Source organism: Mauremys reevesii, linkage group 4, assembly GCF_016161935.1.
Source record: "Mauremys reevesii isolate NIE-2019 linkage group 4, ASM1616193v1, whole genome shotgun sequence".
In the NCBI taxonomy this organism is placed as follows: Eukaryota; Metazoa; Chordata; order Testudines; family Geoemydidae; genus Mauremys; species Mauremys reevesii.
Window position 1 is genome coordinate 138,062,797 of NC_052626.1, and position 25,256 is coordinate 138,088,052.

Sequence of the window (25,256 nt, forward strand, 5' to 3'; positions counted from 1 at the left end):
AAAATCCAACATGCGGCCTGCAGATGTCCCTGAGAACAGCAAACCCTTTTGGAAGGTTAGTGCAGTAGAAAAGGTTACCCTTAAATTTGGTACAGATGCTACTCTTGCCATTTGAAAACCATTTTATCTGTGGATTTTCTTTTTCTTTTTTTTTCTTCCAGAGAGAAAAGCATAAATTCAGTTTCAAATCCTGGCCATTAACATCTTCTTCTGGTTCAAATTACATGACTAGGGTTGTTTTTTATATGTTGCAATTTGTCTCTTACCTGAGGGCATCTGAGGGGGGGAAAAAGTGAATCTAGAATGAACTCAAGAAAAGAACTCAAACTGTAGCATACAATTAGCTGAACTATCAAATTCTCCTTTCAAGGTTAAAACTAGGATCAAATGAAGCTAGATTCTGCTAATTTTTTGCTGGTGGGGCCAATGGTAATTCCCTGCCAGGGCATTTCCATAAGTGGTAAAATGTTAGGGGAGAGGGGGAGCACACAGGAACTGAACCTCAAAAGAAAAGGGCTTGTTCCTGATCCTGTTGAAGTCAGTGAGAAAGCTGCCACTGGCAGCAATGGCAGGATGAGACACTGAGCGAGCCTTAATGCAGCTGCCCTTACAAACTTTCTGCCTTCTTTTGAGAGCGGCAGACAAGTAGCAGTTGCCTGGAGAGTAAATCGAATGAATTTCACCAACGCAGCAATTCGAGAGCCTGTGTGAGAAAGATTCCACGGCAAGCACATAACAGCCTCAACTCCAGCTAATGTGTTATTTGGGGTAATCCAATTGTGCAACGTGAAAAAAGAATGGATGATTAAAGCATCTGTTATTTATTTCCAGAGCCAGCGGCAAAGGCGGTGCCTGCGTTGTTTTTAAAAAGCAGGTTGACTTCGGAGGAGATGTTTTCGTTAAGCAATTCCTCTAAATACTTCTCAACATAGTAGCTAATGAAACAGCAAATTAAATGTTGAAAACTTCAAGTCACTCATTCATTAGCAACATTAGTCATGGAGGAGATTGTGTGGGAATGTCTAGAAAAGAAAAGTCCAATAGCAGGGCTATTTCTGTATCTTTTCACTTAATGCTGCCCATGCTAAGATCTAAAATCAGAATTAGAGATTGGAAGCATTCAGTGCATTCCTTCTGGTGGTGTGCAGGACGGCTCCTCCCTGTATATTCTCTGTCCTAGCTGTCAATGACTAACAGTTGATCTTCCACAACTTCCCTTGGGAAGCTATTCTTGAATCTAAACGAAAGGAAGGATGGCCCAATAGTCAGGGCATTAGCCTAGGATTTAGGTGATCTGGGTTCAGTTGAAACATTTACATTGCAGCTGGGAAAGTGCTTCCTAGCTCAAGCTAGCATGCTAAAAATAGCAACATAGCCGAGGTAGCACAGGCAGCCGTTCGGGTTAGTCACCTGAGTACAAACCAAGCCAACCCCTGGCTGCCCAAGTTACCCTGGCTATACTGCTGTTCTGAGTGGAGCTAAGGCAGGTCTGTCTACCAGAGCTGGACCTACACTCCCAGCAGAGTTCCAGTGTCACCTGGGGGCCTGATGGGACTCAGGAACGGGAATGTTCCCCATCAGTACAAAGGGGAAAAACAGCACCCCCCTGCCTCACAGCAATTAATGATTAGGACTTGGAGATGCTCAGATACCATAGGGATGGGGACTTTGTATCTTAGATGACCAGAGCTTACTATTTAAAAGTTGTTCCTAGTCAGCCTAAACTTTTCTTACACCCCAATACTCTGAGTTCTGATTTTTTGTCCCACCCTCTCTCGTCAGTATTCATGCTATTCCAATACTTACCATGCCCCCCGCGCCCCGATTAAGTTGCCATCTTCAGGCATGTGTACAGAGAGTTCAAAGACAGCTGTGCCTGAACGGGTGGAAGGAACTTGTACTGGGGCCAGAGTTGCAATGGCGTCTTAGAATGATTACATTCCCTTTAATTTTCCTAGTGCAGTCACGTTTACTCTTAAGGGTCAAGTCGTCGTCGTTGTTGCCGTATGCCAAGGAAAGCTCATCTGCATTGCTAGAACAACAGATGCTTTGGTATGAAGTCATCTTCTATCTGTTCACTGGAGTGGTTTGCCAAACCCTAGCCAGAGGTTTACAGAGGATCCTGCTTCTTTGCATGCAACTATTTCTTGCTTTCCCCCCATTACTGCACACATTGTTATCTGGCCTGTGGACAAAATTTCCCTTCCTGATGCTGTTGTCTCCTTCTATCTTGCCAGGGCATTTCTCTGCAGCAGACTCCAGAGTCCAATCCTCCTCCCATGAAGATTCCAGCTGAAAGGAACGGCGTGGCCACTTCCAACCTAGCCTGCTGCTAAACTGCTCGTGGTAATGCAGGCTACCTCTCTGCAGAATAGAAACAAAAGGACCTCCTTGGGAAGGGCACCTGGATTTCAGTCAATGCTTTTTCATCCCCAGATGAACAGCATTGTCGAGGAGCATAATATTTTTGTATAAAGGACAACCACTAAGTAATTAACAACTGATTTCATGAGGTTGGACTAACCCCTGGCTATAGAAAAGCTTTGGTGATGGTTATCGCTGAGTAAAATGCAGCAATGTTCCATTTTCAATGTCTCATGGAGTGTCTCAGTCTCAACCCTGAGGCTGTGACCATTCCCCCACATTGCTACATTGTCCAAAGCCCCATGGGTGTTTGCTTCTCATGCTTTGCTTTTAAAAAAAAAAAAAAAAAGGTGCAACTTGCTGTAAGATTCCAAGTCATGCAGTGGCCTGTTGCCTGGCTTAGCACAGCCAAATGGAGCTTCTTTGATGCTGGCAAAAAGAAAAGTAGATTAAAAAACCAAAACCCTAACAAACGCATCTCAGCAACAGCTTCCCCATGCACCCAGTGGGGGCTTCTCAAGACTGGGAGATATGCTTTTGCCAGTAATCGGTCCACTTGGCTTCAGCTCCAGGGTGAACATTTTTGAGAGGTGACTTAAGAACGGCCACACTGGGTCAGACCAAAGGTCCATCTAGCCCAGTATCCTGTCTACCGACAGTGGCCAATGCCAGGTGCCCCAGAGGGAATGAACAGAACAGGGAATCAAGTGATCCAGCCCCTGTCACCTATTCCCAGCTTCAGAGACAGATAGAACAGAGTTAAAGCTTGATGCAATCTCTATCGACTTGCTTTTAATTTAAAAAAAATCTTCTGAACCAGGTTCCTAGCTCTTGCCCCATAGAAGGAAAGCAGTGAGGAGCCTGGTTCAAGACTAGATTTATCTAACCTCCTCTGGAAGATTGTTTCATGGCTGTGTTGCTCTAGCTGAGAGGGTTTTATATCCCCAGCTGTTGCGTGCTTTGTTCTGGACTTGGTTCATCTGCATTATTCTGGAGGATGGCTGGGCATCCTTCACTGAGGGCTTTGCTCCAGACAGGTGATCAAGGGCCTGAGGCAAAGCCCACTGCAGTCCATGGAAAGACTTCTGGGCTATGGATCAGACCCCAGCTGCAGAGTGCAGGAGAGAGATCTGCAGTGCAGATCAGAGGGGATACTTGCAAAGGCTGTTTGATGTCTAAGTTTTTCCTGTACTAAATGTTTCTGAGGGGGCATCTAATCTGAAGCGACTGAAACCAAAGAGACTGACAATGAGAGCAAGATGCTTAAAGGAAAAGATGGAACTCCTGCAAGCACCGTTGTGCTGCCAATACTCTAACAAAGGGCTTCTATGAACTGATTCCCCTTTAGCCTGTGCAAAGCTCATGTGCCAGGGGGAAATGCCAAGGGTCCCATGCTGCCCCCAGGAGGAATCAGGGAATCTTTCCATTTGTTTCTCCCCATTTAAAACAAATGCACTTCCTTGTAACTAGAGAGTGAACATAACAAAGGAGGCAAAACCACTCCGCAAAGAAACCCAGGAGTGCACTTGGCTGAAAATGTTGATTCCTGAGATATACCCTGGGAGTGCAGCACTTCTGTAAACCACAGCATGTCTGTTTAAGAGGAGTGTCTGGGGGTGTCCTTTGTTGGGAAACTTCTTTAAAAAAAAAAAAAAAGCCACACACACACACACCAAACCACCTGATGGTTCTGCAATCTGATCCATCCCAAAGGCAAAATAATTTGCTGCTCTGAAGGATTTTTATGAGCCTTAGGGAATAAACCAGCCCTGGTGGGGAAGACTCCAAACTCCTCCTTTTGGGTGGTGGAATGTTAATGAGGAGCATCCCAAGAGCCTGGAGGAAGGCAAGGGGGTTCTGGGAGGCGGTGTGGAGCAGCACACCTGGGGGAACTGGATTCCAGGGTGAGAGGGGAAGGTTGAGGTAACTGTTTCCTTGCAGTCTCTGCAATCCCTGTAATATTCTGAGCATGGTTTGTATCTTCTTTCGAAATGAAGATCAGATGGGATTGGAAGAAATGCACATTGTATTGGCTCTCCATTTGTCAAGTCCTTTCCCCGAAACAAAACAGGCAGGGATTAAGTCAAGGAGATTTATTTCTTCGGATGAGCTCTAAGCACTCCACTATTTTTCTTCATTAGTTTTGACACTTCTCCTGTCGTACTTCTGGAAGAGTCGACTGAACCAGTGTCATTTCAGAGGGGGGAAAAAAAAATTTTGTGAGCGGTTTTCAGATGTTCTATAAAAACAACATCCCCTGAAAAGCCCAATATGTACAGTGGTGAAACCAGAAATTGCACCATGTCCATTTTGGATTATTTCAGAACCCAACGACTATCTTCCCTCTTTGAAAATGTGTTGTTTACCATTGTACCAGTGGACCCTCAGCAGGGCTGAAGGTTCAGTTCAGCTCAAGTACACGGCCAAAAAGTTCAGATACTTATCCAAAATGTATCTAAATGTGTTCTAGCCTCTTGATAGCAGACTCTCAGAAATCATCGAATGCAGCTTAATACCAACACCATCTGTGTCCACTATGTCAAAAATATTATGGCCAAAATTTTAAGTGGGGCTCCAAACCTCATATTTAAATAGTGAGCGGATTTTCCACAAGTGTTGGAAGCTGCATAAAACCCGTCAAAGTCAGCCTGAGTTTCACGAGATGGCTCATAATTAGAGATGGTTAAAAAAAATAATAATGGAGCGTTTTTCTGCAGAATGTTTTGACAAAAAAGAAAAAAAATTCCTGTTTCCCTGAAAAATTTTAAGATTTTTCAGTAAAAATTTGAATATTGAAACATTTTGTCCAAAAGCCGTCATAACTCAACAGAACACTCTTTCCAGGTGAAATAGTTCCGTTTTCAGGTGGTTTTTGGTTTGGTTTGGTTTTTTGGACCAAACAAACAAAAAAAAACACACACACACACACACACACACACACACACACACACAAAACAAAAAAAAACAAAAAAAAAAAACAAAACACCAGATGTATCCTGTGGCAATCAGACACTTCTCATGAAAAATTTCATTTCGTCAAAACACCCAGTCTTCCATCAAAAATTAGTCAAGATGTTTGAGCAGCCATATGTGCAGCCTCCAGAGATAACTACTTAGCATAGCCAGGTCAAGTCTCAGCTCCCAACGTGGACTGATTTTCATTTGGTTAAGTTTTGTTTTTTAAAAGCACTGCTGCTCATTTTTGCCCTAATGATGGGGAGGAAATCAGCCTTCAGCTTAGTAAAAAATCCCGCTCTTTCCATAAAATGTAATACATTTATTTCTCCCAACACATAAGATATTTTAAGGCAAAACTTTAGAGACAGTATCAATCACTTCAGAGGTGATGGAGCTCCTACAGAATTATAAGGAAGTAGGAAGTGTCTACAGAGGACTCTAAACAGTGTCTTCTATTTATTCTGTGCGTCCTTTGAAAATGTAAACTTTAGAAGACCCTGGAAGCCTCTATGGCCTGTCAATCCGGCACCTTTCGCCACCACTAAATTCACAATAAAAAAAAAATATTAAGGGATTACACAGACAGAGCTCCCCCTTCCTGAGCAATGGCTACAGGTTGCTAGATAAGCCCTTTGGTCTTCACAAATCATGTATCACCTCACACCCAGAGGCACGTATCAACCACCCACCCCGCATATCCCTTCCCACCATCAAAACCCTGAGAGCACAACCCACTCATCCAAGGAAGCCCATCCCATCTTAACTGCTTTGTTACTTCCGGGAGTGACTTTCCTGCAGCAAAAGATGCTAGTGCTGCCGGGGGACAGGGAGAAGAATGAGGAGCAGAGAAAATGGGGTACATGCCCACTTCCCACAATGCTCTTTTTTGAAATCTTGATTCTCTTAGTCATGTGCATAGTACCCAGGCGAACATGGGTGGATCGGTTACCTGGAAAGAACGAACCAACTCCAAACCAGATCACCCAAAAACCCGCCATAGGCCACGTTCCAAATGCTGCAGAAACTAGTGCTGCTGGCTGGCATATTTCTCGCCACAGAAAACAGCTTCAGGCTGTCAGAGCACCAGATAGGACAAGGAGCGGTTTGAAGTGATTTACTTTGGGGCTTTTCCTTTTTCATGATTTATTTCCTATTTTCTTCCTTCATCGATAGCAGCCATTACATCAGAATCGTTTTACAGAAAGCATCTTGTGCCTGTGTGAGCTCGCACATCGCAAGCCAGTCTCCCGCCACCATACAGATGTCAGGCTACCAGTAAGAAAAATAGTTAAGGTCCACTGCAGTGTAAACAAACCTTGCGGCTTATGAAGGGCTCTGAGAAGATCATGCAAAGGACACCACATTGACAGGGATGAAATTGGGTGTGGGAGACCAGACCCAGCTGGGAAGCATGTGCAGAGAACAGAGATGGAAATGGTTTTTGTTCTCACACCAAAAAAAAAAAAGTGTTGACAAAAGATTTAATGGAAAATTTCCTTTGAAGGTTCTATTTAAAAAACCCTAACATTTTGGGGAAAACTGATATTTTCCCATGGAGATTGCTGGGTTTTTGGGAGAGGGGGAGGGGAATGAAGAAGAGAAAAGCAATTTTTCACCGAAAAAAGTTTCAGATGAAAAAAAAAAAAGTGGATCGATCCTATGAGCATATTCATCCCAGGTGGCGAATAAAACCTAGTAACCTAGCATGGACTTGTCACATATTGGGTCCAACAATTATTTGACTTAGGCTAAGGTGGAGTGGGTGGGTTGAAAGGGGTGTGTGCGCGCGCATGGGGGTGGGCGGCTATGGGTATTATTTGTTATCATTGATAAATATTGTGGGATGTAAAATCAGCTCCTTAGGGGGTGAAATTCATTATGCACAGGCCCTGTGCAAGGCCTACATACCACTTAAGCTCTATGGCCTTTGCACAGAAATGAATTCCACCCCACAGAAGTGCCCAGTTGCTCAATTAGTCAAACCCCTTCATGACTAAATTGCAGACTTTGCAACATCATACCAAAACCGCAAGCATGCGTCACTACTGCATCATTAGCAATGCATGACGTGGCTTGCGGGCAGAACTACAGGAAGGAGAGTTTCACTAAGCAGAGAGGCCAAAGTCACATGCTGAGAGGCCTGTGTCATTCTGGTAGACTGAGCTCCCAAACTGGGACTGAAGAAAGATGACCTGGTGTCAGGAGCAGCTGCCACCATTGAAATTCTAGGGCAGCGCTCGCTATTGACCCAGCGAAAGGACAGTTTGGCCCAAACTTGCCTCCACTGCCATCCAAGGATGTTGGTCTCCCCGTCAAACTGTGCCCATAGCCAAGAGAAACTGCTCCCTGCAGGCAAAGCTGTGAAAAATGTCAGACCTCCCAGGCAGAGCAGATCTAGTTGGATGGACAGAGCAATAACCCAAGATCCCGATAACCTTGCCACCTTTCCTGAGAACCTCTCTCACAAGCTTCTAGAGAGCCTGCCATTGGGTTTTTGCCAGCATTAGTAATGATCCCAAAGGGGAAATTCAAAGCAGACACAAGTTATTGTGACTGTAAATTAAAAGCTTATGGGGGAAACCCTGGAAACCTTAACATCGCTCAGGAAGTTAAGCTAGTAAGTAGGAAATTAGCAAGGAAATGTGTTTCTTCGGTCACAGGGCAAGGGAGTAATCACTGGCACGTCTATAAGACTCCCCCAAAGCCTTAGCAGGCCCTCGCAGGGCTTCTCATTTATCGAAACCATGATGGGTTCATTCCCAATTTCATAGGGAAGCCTATGGCTTACTCCGCTCGAGACCCTGCGAAGACCTAAGCACACAGACAGCATGAGACAGGGACCCCAGCATTACTTACTGGGGGAGTCTGCTTTGGTCTGGCTCCATGGAACCTGCGGCTGGCCAGCCCAACGTACAAGTGACACACGGACACCAGCAGTGCGCCAACGTTGTTAGCATAGAAAAATGAGTAACACAAGAGCTAGCTATTATTAGGCATCACTATGATTAATTGCCCCTTTTTTTCTTATTGGCTCCCTAATTGACTCTAGTGGCTATTATCAGGTTGTTTGGAAAACAGAGGCACAAAATAGTTTTACCAGTAGGTAGCGCTGTAAGTCCATCTCTAGTCCTTAGTCCCTCGCTGCCCTTATGCTGAACATACCATAAACATGCTGCTAAATAACGTCACAACATGCTCGTGGTCTCTTCCCCCCACTGGAACCCAGCTGATTTTGACATGAAGTTCTGATTATTACTAACCAAATTATCTTTTTTGTTATTTACCTCCAGTAGAATTTGTAGTTTTTTTCCAGGGGGGAAAGCAAGGACGACAGCCTACATTCCTAAGTGCATCCACACACACAAGTGAGCTGTGCATCACCTTCCCTGCAGGCCTTCCCATATGCCTGACCACACTGATCTGGAGCTTTACTAGCTTTCCAATACCAGGAAACAGTCCAGACCTCAGCCTCTGTGCAGGCACTCCCACCCCAATACAAACCTAGAATGTGTTTCACAAGAGTTCATTTCACCGTTTTCTCCCCTCGTTTTGTGCATCTCTGAATTTAGTAGCTTCTGCCAAGATTCACGACGAGCTGTTCACAGGGAGTCTCTCTCAGGACAGAAATTAGGATGCATCAGCAATCAGTTTGTTCTCAGCAAATGTCAGTCAGTCACTCAGTGCTCTCTAAACATGAGAGTGCATCAGTAGACAATTTTCCAGCCTATTTTCTAGACCAAAGCAGTCAGAAACCAGGCATAGAAGTTCAGAATGAAAATCCAGAGAGAGTTTAGAATCCAACCCTACCGGCTATTGAGGACATATTAGCATAGTTTAGACTTGGGACCCAATGCTGTCCCACTAAAGTCGGTGGAAGTATTTACATTCCCTTTAATAAGGGCAAAGCCAGACACTTATTACCTGGGCAGCAAAGATTTTAGTGTTCGAGGCATTAGGCAAAGTCTCAGGAGATCTAAGTTCAATCCCTAACTCCCTGAGCGACCTTGGACAAATATCTGTGCCTCAGTACCCCATCTGTAAAATGGACATAATTATAATCCTCTTTCCACACTTTGTCTTGTCCATTTAGAGTGTAAGCTATTTGGGGCCAGGGTTGTCTCTTTCTAGGTGTCTGTGCAGTGCCTAGCACATTCAGTTGGTGCTTCTAGGCCAGCCCTACCCTCATACAAATGAATGGTAATATTACCCCGGTGTGAGGATAATCTCTTCTGTACACTGCTCATGAAACAAAAGCCTCTGTAGAGCTGCCAGGTGGTGGTTCTGGGCACACTCCAAGAAACATGCTCCAGGACGAAATACAGATTAAGAGCATGGTCTTTCCTAGAAGAAAGTTCTGATGCACCAGGTGGACTGTAAAAACAATCCATGTTATGCAATTCTTTAGCACATTAATAGCAGCACAAGAGCAATCTTCCACTGGTGGCAGGATCCAATTCATTTTAGCGAACAGGCTTGATTTTCATTAGCCACAAAGGAAAGGGGGGCGGGGGGGGGAGAGAAACCATATATACATAGAGCAGTGCTGTCAATTCCAGTCACGCATACCAGACAATTCATTACCTGGAAAGGGTTAACTACAAATTTCAAAACAGTCCAATCTAGTTTCCATCAGTCAGGAGGATATCAAATGGACAGGAGATTAATGGAGCCTTGGGCGAGAAGAGATGCCATAATGCAGTGTTTACATTCAAGACAGAGCCGAGAATACCTTCACCTTGAGTTTTAGTTACAGCATCTTGTTCTGCCAAGCTCGTAAAGTTTCCCAAATGTCAAGAGGGGCATTGAAGTGAGACACACACACAAAATCATATCAGCAGGAACCAAGGTGGGGCGGTAGCACAGTGGTAAAAGGAAAACATGACAACCAAATATCCAGCTAGCACAGCCTCTGCTTAAGAACGTCCTTGTTCACTTGCACCTGGAGTGAATTCGACTGGCATTTTGTAACACTGCCGATGGACTCGTGTTACACAGAGGCAGCACAAGCTGCAAGAGCCCCACAAAACATTACAAGTAAGCTGTGTAAGAACAGTAGGACAATGGAACAGATAGATCAGGAGGTTGTGGAAGCTCCTTCACTGGAGGTTTTTGACAGGAGGCTGGAGCCATCTGTCTGGGATGGGTTAGAGCTAACAAATCCTGCGTTTTGGCCGGGGTTAGACCAGATGACCCTTGCAGTCCCTTCTAACTCTGTGATTTGTAACCCACAAGCTTGGATAGGCAAAATACATCACTGCAGAAATATTCTCATGCCAAACCCACTCACGGGAGCAAGAGTCAGGAAGCCCTGTCAGTTCGCCCCATCCAGGAGACCACCACAGCCTCCCCATTCTCACGCCTCTGGACACACCTGTTTGGGACATGGACTCACACTGGAGCAGAGACAAGTTGCTCCTTGAAATCCAGATTGAACCTGATCACCTTGCTGAAGTGCATCTTCCAAGGCGAGGGTTGCCCAGGCTCGTGCCAGGCTATTCTATCCACACACCAGATAACCACATGTGACGCAGCTACCAAGAGGAAGCCAGTCCTCCAAGGCCAGGCTCTGGCTTGCTTAGGTGTTCTGACATCGCCAGGATGAGGGTAAGAGGGGCCCTCCAGGCAAGGTCATTAATCTGCATTAGGAGAGCAGAACATCCATTTTCACTGAGCTGACAGCTGGCTGGAATGTGCCCATCCTCATTACTGCTAGCAAGAGCCAGGTGAGGGCTGAGGGACTCCTGATTTTATGGAGGTGTCTGAGGGATCCACTTCTGCAGGTGCTTTGCTTCCCCCCTGCCCCCAGCTAAGCTTTAGCTTGTATGAATGCCTCAGTCACACCTCGCCCTGCATTTTACCCATCGTTCCTCCATTACCTCACTTCTCCCAAATCCATTACTGCAGCTACATGGAGGCTTAGTCTCATCAACAGTTTCATTCTTCCCAGGAAGAGATTTTTCACATGAGTTTTCCAAAGCCACCCCAAGGGACCTACACACCCAATTCCCATTCATTTGAATGGAAGTTGGTCATTCTAATCACTTAGGCAACGTTAACCCTCCCAGCCTGAGCTGTTTGGCCCCATATAGACACACCATAGCCACTCTGAAGCTCAAACCCGAGGCCTTCAGCACCAAAGCCACTAGCCTCTGACACTTGAGCAAAAGAAATTCACTTTGCTGTAAGCAGTAGGTGATGGTAGTCACTGCAGCAGCCACTAAGATAAAACAGGATCATTCACAAGGGTCATTAATTTGGGGCACCTCAGGCCTGATTCTCAGAGGAGCTGAGCACCCAGCTACTTCCATTGCAGTCCACGGGATCAGCAGGTGCTGAGCCCCTCTGCTTGCCAGTCACAAAAGCTGGGTACCCCCCAAAAAAGTGGGTTTTAAGTACTCAAAATTGTTGGACATTGGTGATAATTGTGGTCCCACATATCACTCTTGCATTATTAGTTTTAACTGCAAAAGCAAGGGCTTCGATGTATGGGAACCACTGGTGCCATGTAGCAGTATTGTGAATCTATGGGTGTGGCAGAGTGACATATACACCACGTAGGACTATTACGTATACGTGCATGGTGGAACACACTTTATGTAACAGTAGATATTACTGTGTAGCCAGTAGTATGACACCCACAACGGGCTGGGATGTCAGATCCATTCACTTCTCTATCAGCTCTCTACTGACCCAACCAACAGAACGTCCCCTCGTTAACCAGCTGGACACCTGTGTCTATGGAGCATTATCCTCTGGTTACAGCATTGCACGAACCGACTGACTGATGGAAACAACATCTATATATACCTGGCCCAGATGAATATGCAGCTCGCATGCCCTCAGAAGATTCTTTTCTCAGTGCGTTCCAGGCCATCTCCATCTCCCACAGTAGACAATAGTGTACATGCTGCCTCCCAGCTTAGCATCAAACAGCTGATCCCTGTAAGCTCACACCAGCAGCTTTTCCCATGGTCTAACTCAAGCTGCCCCCTGCGCCAACAAACGGCCCCCACTGACTTGCCACAGACTGTTTTTGCTGAAGAGCTGCTGGAGCAAAAAAGTGCAATACCAGCAAAAGCTGGCAGGGAGCTGAGTGAAAGTCCTGATAATACATTGTTTATACCAGGAATTTATTGGGGGGGATAAATCAAGTGAGGAAAACAACAGATGCGAACTCGCTGGATACACTAACGAGGAACGATAACAGAGACAGGATGGCATTGCGCCCGCTGGAAGCAATGTGGTCACAGACCTCTGCTAAGAGCGAGCAATGGGCTTAATTACACCAGTCAAGAAATTAAGTGGCACAAAATCCTGCTCTTGGTGGCAAAGGTGCATCTACACTAGCGTGAGCCCAGTTGCACAGGGATCACTGTGAGCCGAATTTGGCCCAGGGTGCATTGTTATGGAAGAGACCATTGCCAGGAGCCTTTACTTGCAGCGGGGCAAGTGGTGGCAATAAAGCCCGTAACCTCAGCAGTTTGGGGATGACCTCACTCCACCTCCTGCCACACTCAGCCTGTGCTTTGCACAGACACTCTCACCTTCAACGCCCACCGACATCCTCTCCCCTGTGCTCAGGATGCCTTTGGAGTTTGAGCGCATTATAAAGGGCAGCGGGTGGAAATCCCCAGGATGCGGATAACTGGTGCTGGGCACTGCTCTGTCCAGGATTTGGCATGTCCGTCACCAGGGAGCCATGTGCCAGATGCTGGCATGCACTGCAGTTTATAGCTCATCAATTAGGATCCCAAATTTCTCCCCGAGTAAGGAGTTACTCCCACCGCCACTCATTCTAGGGCATAGCCCACACACACATCCCATGCTGAGGCAGCATTCAGCTGCATTTATCTGCACTACAGGACCGTCTAGGGGCTCCATTGTCTGAGGCATGCACAGACTGACAGTCCCTGCCCTGAAAGAGCCTACAGTCTAAACAGGCAAGACAGACAAAGGGCTGGGGTGGGAACAGAGCCAGAGAGAGCGAGATGAAAGAAACTCTGCATTGGTGGCAGAAAGACGTCTTTAGCAAGGGGAGGTTGCTGTTAATTCCTTTCCTATTTTGATGGAAACAGACAGATTGGAGTAATTATTGGGAAAACAACAAACAGCCTCAAATGCCAAGTACTGTAAATTGGAAATGGATTCAGCCCATTCCTTGTTCAGCAATTTCTGAATTTGCACCAGGCTCCATCTGAGACAGCTGTTTCCAGGGGACTTTTAAAAACACACAACCTAGAAATAATTGAGAATATTTGTAAATATTAAAAGGTGGGGCTGGGGCTGGGCTCTTGAGTAGCACGGGAAGGCTTTGGACAGTTAGATCCCTACATGAGCTGATTCACCGAGCTTGGCACACAGACTGGCTGTGACACCTGCCCAGGAGGCATCTCAGAAATCACAATTTGTATGAAATGCAATTCAAGCCAAAGAAGTTCAGAAACCAGCCAAGTTTGTGAATCCAGCCCCCTGTCTGCAAAGTGTTACAAGAAGCCAGTTTGCTTCTAGGGCACAGAGAAGCTGTTCAATAAGCTCTGGACACAGAGTGCTCTGGGTAGCACAATAAACCAGCTGATCACTACTCATTTAGGGAAGTTTGAGATTCAGCACCATAGAAGTTTTCCTACCTGATCTCAGGTGCTGAAGCTGGAAGAACCTACTTAACCACTGGTGCCTTCTGCGAAGCTTAGGCTGTGAGAAACGTTTCTGTTAACACAGCCTGGACTATTCCCTGCGTTCCTCATCCTTGTTTTGTGCCTGACCCTGAAACTTCTGAGCACCTGTAACTCCCAATACCGCCACCCCACACTTCCATCTGTAGATCTCACTTTGTGAAAGCACTTCACAAAGGAAACCAGCATCATTGTACACACTTTAAACGTGGGAAAAACTGAGGCACAAAGAAAGGCCGTGACTTGCCTACAGTCACCAGATATAGAGCCAGGAATACAACCCAGGTGTCCTGAGTCCCAGTCCAGCGCCCTGGAAATTGGGCAGCATGGCTTCCAATGTAGTCAGATGTTCACACTCAGGCCTTTTCTTTCCTTGAACAGAAAGCCTCTGTTCCTTACAACTCTCATCTGCACCTGCTGCTTGTTCCCCATGTGGGGGCTGAAGCCTGGGTTTGTGGCACCACAAGCCTGTTGACATGAGTTGCTTGGGTAATAACTGGGCTGACTTGTTTGTCTGAGCCGGAGGAGTTCCAGGATGACATGTCAACCTCAAGACGGAGTCACCCACTCAAAAAGGGCCACCCCTCAAAACACTACGGCACGATGCAATTCTCAGCTGCTGAGTGCTTGTCTCGCTATCCCTTAGCCAAAATTTGTACACGTATCATAAGAACCTCCAGACTGGGTCAGACCAATGGTCTATCTAGCCCAGTATCCTGTCTTCTGACAGTGGCTGGTGCCAGGTGCTTCAGGGAGAATGAACAGAACAGAGCAAACATGGAGTGATCCATTCCCTGCCGTCCAGTCCCAGCTTCTGGCAGTCAGAGGTTTAGGGACACCCAGAGCATAGAGATGCATCCCTGACCATCCTGCCTAATAGCCATTGATGGACCTAACCTACATGAACTTACCTACTGTAATTCTTTTTTTAATCTAATTATACTTTTGGCCTTCACAACATCCTCTGGCAACAAGTTCCACAGGTTGCCTGTGCATTGTGTGAACCAGTACTTCCTTATGTTTGTTTAAAACCTGCTGTCTATTAATTTCATTAAGTGCCTCCTGATTCGTGTGTTATGTGAAGGGGTAACATTTCCTTATTCACTTTCTCCATAGCATTCATTACTTTAATGGCCACTCGCTCTTATCCCCTCCTAGTCGTCTATTTTCTAAGATGAACACTCCCAGTCTTTTTAATCTCTCCTTATATGGAAGCTGTCCCATACCACTAATCATTTTTGTTGCCCTTCTCAAAAAAGACACATTAGGATTGGAAAAAAATACAGAGATGAGGTGACCAGAACTGCATGCTGTATTCAAGGTGTGTGTGTACCATAGATTTATAAAATGGCATTGTGTTATTTTCTCTTTTATTATCCATCCCTTTCCTAATGGTTCCTAACATTGGTAGCTTTTTTGCCTGCTGCTGCACAATGAGTGGAGGTTTTCAAAGAACTATCCACAACGACTCCAAATCTTTTGAGTGGTAACAGATCATTTGGATCCCCATCATTTTGTATGTATAGTTGGGATGATGTTTTCCAATGTGCATTACTTTGCATTTATCAACACTGAATTTCATCTGCCATTTTGTTGCCCAGTTTTGTGAGATCCCTTTGTAATTCTTCACAGTCAGCTTTGAACTTAAGTATTCTGAGTAATTTCGTATCATCCACAAACTTTGCCACCTCTGTTTATCATTTATGAATATGTAGAACAGCACTGACCCCAGTACAGACCCGTGGGGGACCTGCTATTTACCTCTCTCCATTCTGAAAACTGACCATTTATTCCCACCTTTTGTTTCCTAGCTTAACCTGTTCCTGATCCAGGAGAGGCCCCTCTCTCTACCTGAAGTGTATAGAAGAGCCCTCTCCTCCGCTATACAAACACACATTTGGGCTAGTCACCCAGGCTTTGGGACCTTGTGCTCTCTTGGCATGCGGGCTGGAGTGGTCACCATGGAGATATCAGGCCTGACTCTCCACTGGCCTGAACCCTGTAGTCATTCACTACAGTGCAAAGCGGATGGCAAAGGCTACCCTTTGACGTGTTAGCACTTTGCACCCACCTTACACAGGGTTAAAGGCAATAGAGAACCAGGCCCGGTAACACAGAGAGGTTAATACGAATCTCATGGATTGCAGGGTCCTTGAGATGATTTCTCCATCCACAGCCACATGGGCTGCCCTCCTTCCTTACCAGAGCACCTGTGTAGGCTACACAGAAAGAGCTGGGTGGGATGGCTCCAATTCAGCAAAGCACATGCTCAGCTTGAAGCATCTGTTCCATTGCAATCAAATCAAACAGCCCAAAATGGCGTGTGGAGTCAGGGTCTTTGCCGCCTTCCCACCCACCAAGAGCCACAATTCGAAGAACAAAGACCAGAAGGCAACTAGGTGACTGGAAACAGGGAAAAGTAACAGAGCCCTTCAGCTGCCAGCGGGCGTGCATGAAGGAAGGTATTCGGGGGGCACACAGTCTGGAATAAGCATCCATCTGGCGGGGGTGTGGGTTCCATACGTATATAACTATAGCAGTTTAACTATACTGGTATAACTGGTAAGACTTTCCCATGTAGACAAGCCCGACCTACTGCATTCCCATAACTCTTTGCACACCCCCATCCACACACCATGCAAGAATATTAATGATCAGTGAGCTATTAGTTTTCCAATGAGATATTGCATGAACCTTTGAGGCATACAACATGACAACACTGAGAGGTGTAGCGAGTACGTCAGGCCTGACAAGAGCTGCCGACAGTAGTGAATCACCATTGGGTCTCTAGGTTGCACTTCCCCACCATCATCTTAAAAATAATGACATGACATGTTCAAATCATATGGCCCTTATCCCACAGCTATCATCCAGAAAGATCCCAAAGCATCCCACAAGGCCCATACGGCACCTGTGCAACACAGCCACCTCTGCAGAGGGTGGCAGGCAAAGCACGCCACCCCAGAGTGAGGGCATTTCTTCCCAAAGACCCCTGGGTGGGAATTTCAAAAGCCCCCAGGTGACACAGGAGCCCCAGGGACAGTCAGTGCTTCTCAGGCCCATAGGGGCTTTGGAACATTCTTGTAAGAGACACTCTGGAATCTTTATGGCCCTTGCAGAGAGGTGACCTCAGTTCTGAAGCTTTATCCAACAGATCAACGCAAAGGAGCTCAGGCTGCATCCTTCATCATAGCCAAGAAGCAGCCGTCAGAGGCTCAGCTGGTGTAAATCAGCATAGCTCCTTTGTGCTGAGTGGAGGTAGGCTGCTTTACAGTCGCTGAGAACCTGTTCCAAACTACTGCTAAAATAAATGCATTAGGTAAAAAGCCCAAAATGTAGAGAGAGGCCTAAACCAAAAACCCTGGAGCCAAATACTCCCTGCCCCCAACCCCTCAAAGCTGTAGGATGTTCAGACCCAGATGTGACCTGAAAGGCTGAGAGAAAACCTGGCCCCAGCAGAGCTGAGAGGGGGCAGGAAGGACTTAGAATAGGACACTGGATTTAATGCATCTTAAGATTCCATGATGCAAAGACCTGGAAGATATTTCTAATAACTGCACCCACGACCCGGGGTGGGAAATGTGCATCCAAGCGTGTGTATCATGTAGGGCCATTTTCCATGGAAACCCAAATGTGAAATGCAAAACACAGCCAAAGAGTTCAAAACCTAGGGATAGGGGCATGGAAAGGGAACCCAGCCCTGGGCCAAACGCTGAGGTTTGGAAAACCTTAGTAAAACATGTGTTATTACTGGTCATTTGTATTACAGCCATGCCTAGGGGTGCCAGCCAGGGGTCAAAGCTCCCTTGTGTTGGGCGCTTGCTCACTGACAGGACAGACCTTACAGTCTAGCTGGAGTTGTATTTTTGCACTTCCACGGACCTGATTCCCCCTTTCGCAGCGTCCAGGACAAATGAAACTGGCCACCAGCAGAGACTCCTGAGCAAAAGAGCCTGGCCTGTCAGAGGAGCCAGAACACCCCTCTGGGACTCTTAGCTGCTGAAAGGAGGGTGACTGCTAACCTCACTGCATACAAAACAGTCACAAGGCACAGCTTCTCCCCAGCATCCACACAGTCTCCACACATCGGTTTCTTGCCCAAACACAAACAAAACCAAATACAAGCAGTTCCTCGGCTCACCCTTCTCAGCCAGCCCTTACTCCACCAGCTCTCCTCCTCCTCCTCCTGAGCAGCAGATCCACGGCAACCTTCCTGGGCACTGGCCCCTTGCTCCAGGCCCCCACCCCACAGATTAGCTTCACTCCTCTGCGATCCTCTCCCCAGCCACAGGCTGCCCCAATCAGGCCTCCCTTTCCTGCTCTGACTAATCTCTTCAGCGTCAGGTGTAGCCCTGCCCCCTTTAACTGTCTCAGTTAAACCCATTGCTCTGACACAGGGGTGCTGGGCCTGGTCTGCTCACTGGGACCCACTACCCTGCAACACAAAGCTGAAGGCAGAAGATCTTCCACCTCACTTCACAATTCCCACAACACCCTCACCCACACTTCCATAGCCAGTTAAAAATTCATTCGAGATACCCTAAGGGTGTCTCCCGCCACTGAGAGAGGAAAAGAGAAGTTATCAAGGCTGTTTTCACTCTCGGGAGGCACTTAGATAGCACAGTGATGGGACAGACTCACTCACTCCCATGAGCTTCAGTGGAAGTTACATGGCTCCACAGGTATCTAACTAGGTTCTAGGATTCTGTCTAAAGCTGCCAAGGCACCGAGTTCAAGAGATCACCTCATGTCTGCAGCCCATCCAAGTCCTCACAAGACACCCTGTTCTTACTGGGAGATTTTCAGATCACCCGAAGGTTCTGACAGTATTCTTGCCAGCAAGTTAAAGTAGTATGGGCTGGATGAATGGACTATAAAGTGGATAGAAAGCTGGCTAGATCATCGGGCTCAACAGGTAGCGACAATGGCTCCATGTCTAGTTGGCAGCTGGTATCAAGTGGAGTGCACCAAGGGTCAGTCCTGGGGCCGGTTTTGTTCAATAACTCCATTAATGATCTGGAGGATGGCGTGGACTGCACCCTCAGCAAGTTTGCAGATGACACTAAACTGGGAGGAGTGATGGATGCACTGGAGGGTGGGGATGGGATACAGAGGGACATGGACAGATTAGAGGATTGGCCCAAAAGAAACCTGATGAGGTTCAACAAGGACAAGTGCAGAGTCCGGCACTTAGGACGGAAGAATCCCATGCACCGCTACAGACTAGGGACCAAATGGCTAGGCAGCAGTTCTGCAGAAAAGGACTTAGGGGTTACAGTGGATGAGAAACTGGATATGAGTCGACAGTGTGCCCTTGTTGCCAAGGAGGCAAACGGCATTTTGGGCTGTAAAGTAGAGGCATTGCCAGCAGATTGAGGGACGTGATCATTCCCTTCTATTCGACATTGGTGAGGCCTCACCTGGAGTACTATGTCCAGTTTTGGGCCCCAGACTACAAGAAGGGCATGGGAAAATTGCAAAAAGTCCAGCAGAGGGTACAAAAATGATTAGGGAGCTGGAGCACATGACTTATGAGGAGAGGGGAACTGGGATTGTTTAGTCTGCAGAGGAGAAGAATGGGGAGGGATTTGATAACGGCTTTCAACTACCTGACAGGGGGTTCCAAAGAGGATGGATCTAGACTGTTCTCAGTGGTACCAGATGACAGAACAAGGAGCAATGGTCTCAAGTTGCAGTGGGGGAGGTTTAGGTTGGATATTAGGAAAAACTTTTTCCCTAGGAGGGTGGTGAAGCACTGGAATGGGTTATCTAGGGAGGTGGTGGAACCTCCATCCTTAGAGGTTTTTTAAGGTCAGGCTTGACAAAGCCCTGGCTGGGATGATTTAGTTGGGGATTGATCCTGCTTTGAGCAGGGGGTTGGACTAGATACCTCCTGAGGTCCCTTCCAACCCTGATATTCTATAATATTCTATGATTCTAGTTCGAACCCACATCTAAGCATCTCTGAACAAAACCTTGGGACTTTTTAGGCTTCCCTATCACTATGGAGACCCTCTCTCAGAGGCCCATTACCCCACAGAGCCAGCTCCAGCATGCCAGTCTGTGGAAAGCCTCACTTACTCTGTAGGCTGCAGCCAGGGAACGTACGGGACCTGTCAGCTAGATGCATATCAAATTCCAAGCAGTGTTACTCATCAGCTCTGTCATGTCCTCCACCCCCACCCCCACCCCCCATCATCAGTAGACACCACCTTTGCAGAGGAGACTGACAAGTGCTTGTGTTTCCACTGTCAACTCCAATAAATAGCATGTACTTAATACAGTACTGGGGGAGGGGGTTAGAAACACTATCCAGAAACAACAAGTTTTGATATTCCTGCCAATCTAATGGCTCCGGTTCTCTCCCTCTCAAACAATTAGCTGCACTCTACTCCAGGAACGCTTGGCTGCAGGGCTCGAAGGAGAGAGCTGAACTGGCACGAATAAACTACTGACCCCCCGGGACGTTGCTCTAATCGTTCTCCTGCACAAGCCTGCCACGCCGTGGCATGTTGCTCAGCATGCCGGCCCCTGTGAATCACGCACCATTAACATTCTCAGAGTGACATCTCCAACATACTTCAGGGATCGATGGGTTGCTGGCCAATTTTCAAAATGTTTGGGATAAATGATTAGGAGGTGGTGAGCTGGCAGGGAGCCAAGACCTGACTCACGGTGACCAGACACACTCATCTCGGCTGTTCAGGGTGCTCATCCAGCCATCAATAGCTCAGATCCATCCAGACCCAACCCCAGATGCCGCTCGACTGGAGACAGCGTCACCATTAGGCCAAACACATCATAACTTCTCAGACTCATTAAGGGCTTACATACTCGGGAGCTGTAGGATAAATGCAATTGTGCTGAACACTGAAGCTACTTGGCAAACATCTACATATCAAGACTGGTTTACTCTCTACTAAGAGAGCCCGTGAGCCTAGTGTGCAGGTGAGGAACCTTGGACATGTTACAAGTGCTCTGCGCTCAGTGTCTCAACCCATGTTTATCCCTTTGCAATATGCAGCAGCGCCAAAGAACATTAAAAACTAACCAATGCAATGGCCTGCAGCCAGTTCTCACCACACAACTGACACCGGGTCCCCCTTAAGAGAAAGGCAGCTTATACTAATGGCTATTTTTCCTGTTAGCATTTCTTCTGGTTTGTATGAGAAGAGCCACAGTCATCAAGGCTTGTGGGAGCCACGCAGTCGCTTGCTTGAGCTCGATATGGGAAAGGTTTTCTCCCATTGTAAAACGCAACAATAACTGCAGAAAAGAAAAATGGCTTCTTGTACAGAAGGGCCTATCCAGATGTCACCACCTCGGCATTAAGACCTTCCTTTCCCTAGCTGGCAGATTGAGCAATGCAAGATTTTCCCTGTGGATTTATTCTTGAGAGTTATTTGCAGATTGCAGTGGGCTGAGCCCCACTCCCCCTTTACATCCCGGTAACAGCTTCACTGATGTTTTCAGCTGTCCAAGCATCATGCTTATTTCAGCAGAGAAAAAAGGAGGAGATTCAAATGGCATCATTTCCCTAAATATAAACTCCCTGCTCATCCCCACATAGTCTGTGTTGGAATGCACAGAGATACACTGAATATTAACCCTTCAGGTGCTGCAGCCTTCCACACATCCATCTAAGCACGGCATTAGTGAAGTCAGCAATCTGAAAAATGCCACTGATTTGAGCAAATCAATATCTTACATCTCTGAGATCGGATAGTCTGACATTATTTATATTACGGTAGTATCTAGAGGCACCAAATCAGATTACGGTCCCATTGTGCTGCGCACTCTACACACCCATAGTAGAGTCGGTCCCTACCCTGAAGAGCTTAACAGTCTAAACAGATAAGACAGACCAAGGGTAGAACGGGGAAGGAAACTGAGGTACAGAGAGATTAGAGCCTGTTTTTTCAGAAGCGACTAGAGACTTAGGGTGGGACACTTAAGAGGCCTGATTTTCAGGAAGTGCTGAGCCTCCACTCCCTGAAAGCCAGGTTCCTTCAAAGTGTCTCATGTTGGTGCCCAAAATTACTAGTCACTTCTGAAAATTTGGTCCCAATGTCACACACGGAGTCAGGGCAAATTCAGGAATAGAACAAAGTCTGTCCTCTAATCACATGATGACAGTGTCTGACATACAGCATAATGTTCTAAAATGGAACCTAAAATCATCCAGTGCAGTATTTGCCACTCAGCTACAGTTTAACCACTGCACACAGTTGTTGCTCAACCCCCATGTGTTAGATTTGCCCATGCACTCATCACTGCTGTATGCAGGCAATATTTCTGCATCCGCTATTGTGACTGAATGGATACAGAACTAGGGGTCAGATTCAATTTCTCCATCAGAACGAACCTATGTGCCAGTGTTAAAATCAAAACAAAAAAGACTCATGGCAACTTCTCTCTTCTTAATTAAAGCTATAGTCTTGACATTAAATGACAGTCCGGAATCTCTCATCACCCAGCCATGCAAGCCAATATGACCACCTCGCATTTCAGTGATTTTAAAATTTGTTTCTCTTTTCTAAAGAAAAAAGAAATTGGGCCAGTTTTGTGAAGTTTAAGATTTCAGTTTATGAAGAACAAATCTAACTGGCAGCCCAAAGCTCCGATTCCTGAAAACCAATCAGCCGGTGGGGAAGCTGACATATAGAATCCCCCGGGGAGGAACATAACACAAAGCCAGGTAAGAGGCCAGAGGAAGTGGTTCAAGGGAACCACAAACAACTTCAACCCTCATTGGTCCCTTTCCATGACGGTTGATATTTTCAGAAGTGCTCACATCTTTGGCTTTTCCGGCACAATCATTAATGTTGCATCCTGGGTCAGCAAAGAAACTGATGCTAGATATCTAACAGGCCACAGCAAAACCTCAAGTTATGCATTATAAATGTAAGCTGCTTATGGAGGGAGGGGGTGCATTTCACTAGAGATGGGTGAACCAGCATGGATAAAATAGCAACGGACCTGAACCTCCACTCCAGACTGAACAAACCCCTGATGCTTAGTTCCATTGAACATTTTCACACTCATAGGAAGGGTGGAATTCATCCCTTGAAAGGGTTACAGACTGTAAACAAATGCACAGAGGAAGCCATTAGCAGTGCACATTTTATGGGTCCTATAAAAACCAGGAACTCTGCTACATATTCTTGAACACCACTTAAGACATCATATCTATCAACTATTTACACATTTACAACACCCAGCACAGTCTGCACCAGGTAATGAGAGTCATCAGGCCCTCTGCACCCAGGTGCCTTGCACGCAAGGGATGGGAGAGGATTTTGAATTGGTGTCACAAGATAACCAGTTCCCCTTGGCACCTTCCATCCATTGGTCACTGGTTCAGTTTGGTTAGTATCACTGGTAATGTTATGTGTTGTACCCTTTTCTCCCACATTTTCCTGTTCTATTCCTCATTGAATGCTCTGGTCTCAAACCCTGTAGCTGGTCTAGCTAGATGCAAACAATGGGCCTCCCATAACCATCTCTTGAAGCATGCAAAAAGCCCTGCCACACACACTCAGGTCCAGTTCAACAGGGTGCTAATCTCTGCCCTTCGCTTGTGTAGCCAAACAGAGCCCCACCATGGCCTCTCTCTGTTTTTCCATGTGGTAATTAGGTTGGGGCTGGAAAGGAGAAGGACTGGGTGCTATGGGATTTGGAACTGATAAATTCCCCCCCTGCAACTAGCCAGTGCTCCAGAGATCCAAACTGAAACTGACAAGGAGAAATAAACATCAGTCAGAGCCGGGCTCAGGATTTCATTCCTGGCCAGCCTTGGGCTATAAGTCTGTGCTAAGTAGAAGGTTAGATATGGAATCTCTTTTGGAGGCACCTGTAAAGTTCTGTGTCAGTCCATCAACAATGACGGAAAAACCCTAGGTGAGACAAAGCAAAAGAAAGAGATCAAGTTTTTATTTAGCCAGCTGAGCCCAAAAAGCCCTTCACAAGACTCTAGCTCTCGTAATTCTTCGCTGATAATGTGAAGTTCTGAGCCTTTAATATGTTGGGCAGCTGCTGCGGCAGCGGCACGTTAGTTAGAAAGAGAAGTGTCACTGGGAATTTATTGCATTTACTTTCTCCGGTATTTTCAGAATTTTCACACTTGAAATAGTTTACATTACACACATACATCAGCCTCGCATCGTCTTTTAACCCCAGATTTGCTGTCTCAGGCTGTGCCAGTGGGTTTTGAAACAGGTATTCTTCCTGATTAACTCTGGCATCTGATGATCAGGCTGGAACTTCCTGTATGTAAAGGACTATTTTCATAAGTGAGAAGGGTAGGATAAAGAAATGGAGTTAAGAAAGGGAATATTTAGGCTGACAAGAAAAATCTAACAGTAAAGATTTATTAGCTGCAGGACAGTCTCCTTTGGGACAATGGAGAGGCCTCATCACCTGGACATTTAAAGCAAGACTAGGCAAAGCAATAGAAAACGTGCTGTAGAGAGCTGACTATGTTAATAGGCAGATGGAGTGGAGCTCCGATAGATCCTAACCCATTTCTAACTTTGGATTTCACAGTTGCAAGGGGATGTAAGTCAGGCAGAGTGTGTTATTACTCATTCTGCTCCCAACTTCCCCCTGATATTTTTATTATGGCTGGACAACAGGTTTGGTGGTTGGTTGCTTTGTTTTTGTCAGAACATTTTTAAAATCAATGAAAAGGGGCTTTTTGCAAACAAAATGAATTTTTCCCTCAGAGAATTTGCATTTTGGTCAAAATGTTACAGTTGGGTCATAACTTTACTTTTTATGAAAAATAGGCAACTGAAAATATTGGGCAACATTTTTGCTTTTCCAGCATTATCGATGAAGCATTTGTTGAATGAATGCACAGATGGATCCCAGGTTCCCAGCTGCCACCTCTCTCTACACAAATATTCAGAATAAAATTTCCTTCGTAGAATGAATACCCAGTGTGCTGTCGCATAACCCCCTCCACAAAAACCAGTGATCAACCTGTGAAATAAACCAATTCGCTCTCTTGTTCGGAGAGGCCTCCTCCATCTGCACTGAGGGGGGTGTGAAATTCCTAGAGGTGAGAGGAAGATCACAGTGCTGTAGCGAAGGATCAGGGTAAATAGCACTTAAAGCCTAGGAAATCCACAGCTGGGAAGAGGAAAGACATTCCCTGGCTGGGAAGCTATTAAACACTGCAGGCCAAAGAGCAGAAAGTGGAATCAGTCTGCAGGATTTCCCTGCGCTACATATAAAACACTGTCCAGTCACAGCATGTGC

General features: G+C 46.2%; 2 long non-coding RNA genes across 2 annotated transcripts in view; both read right to left on the reverse strand.

Annotated features, from left to right (window-relative positions):
* LOC120403827 overlaps positions 1-25,256 on the reverse strand; it is a 116,778-nt gene that overhangs the window by 39,078 nt on the left and 52,444 nt on the right. The gene's annotated exons all lie outside the window — the stretch shown is intronic.
* Positions 1-25,256, reverse strand: part of LOC120403828 — a 30,670-nt gene that overhangs the window by 2,488 nt on the left and 2,926 nt on the right. The gene's annotated exons all lie outside the window — the stretch shown is intronic.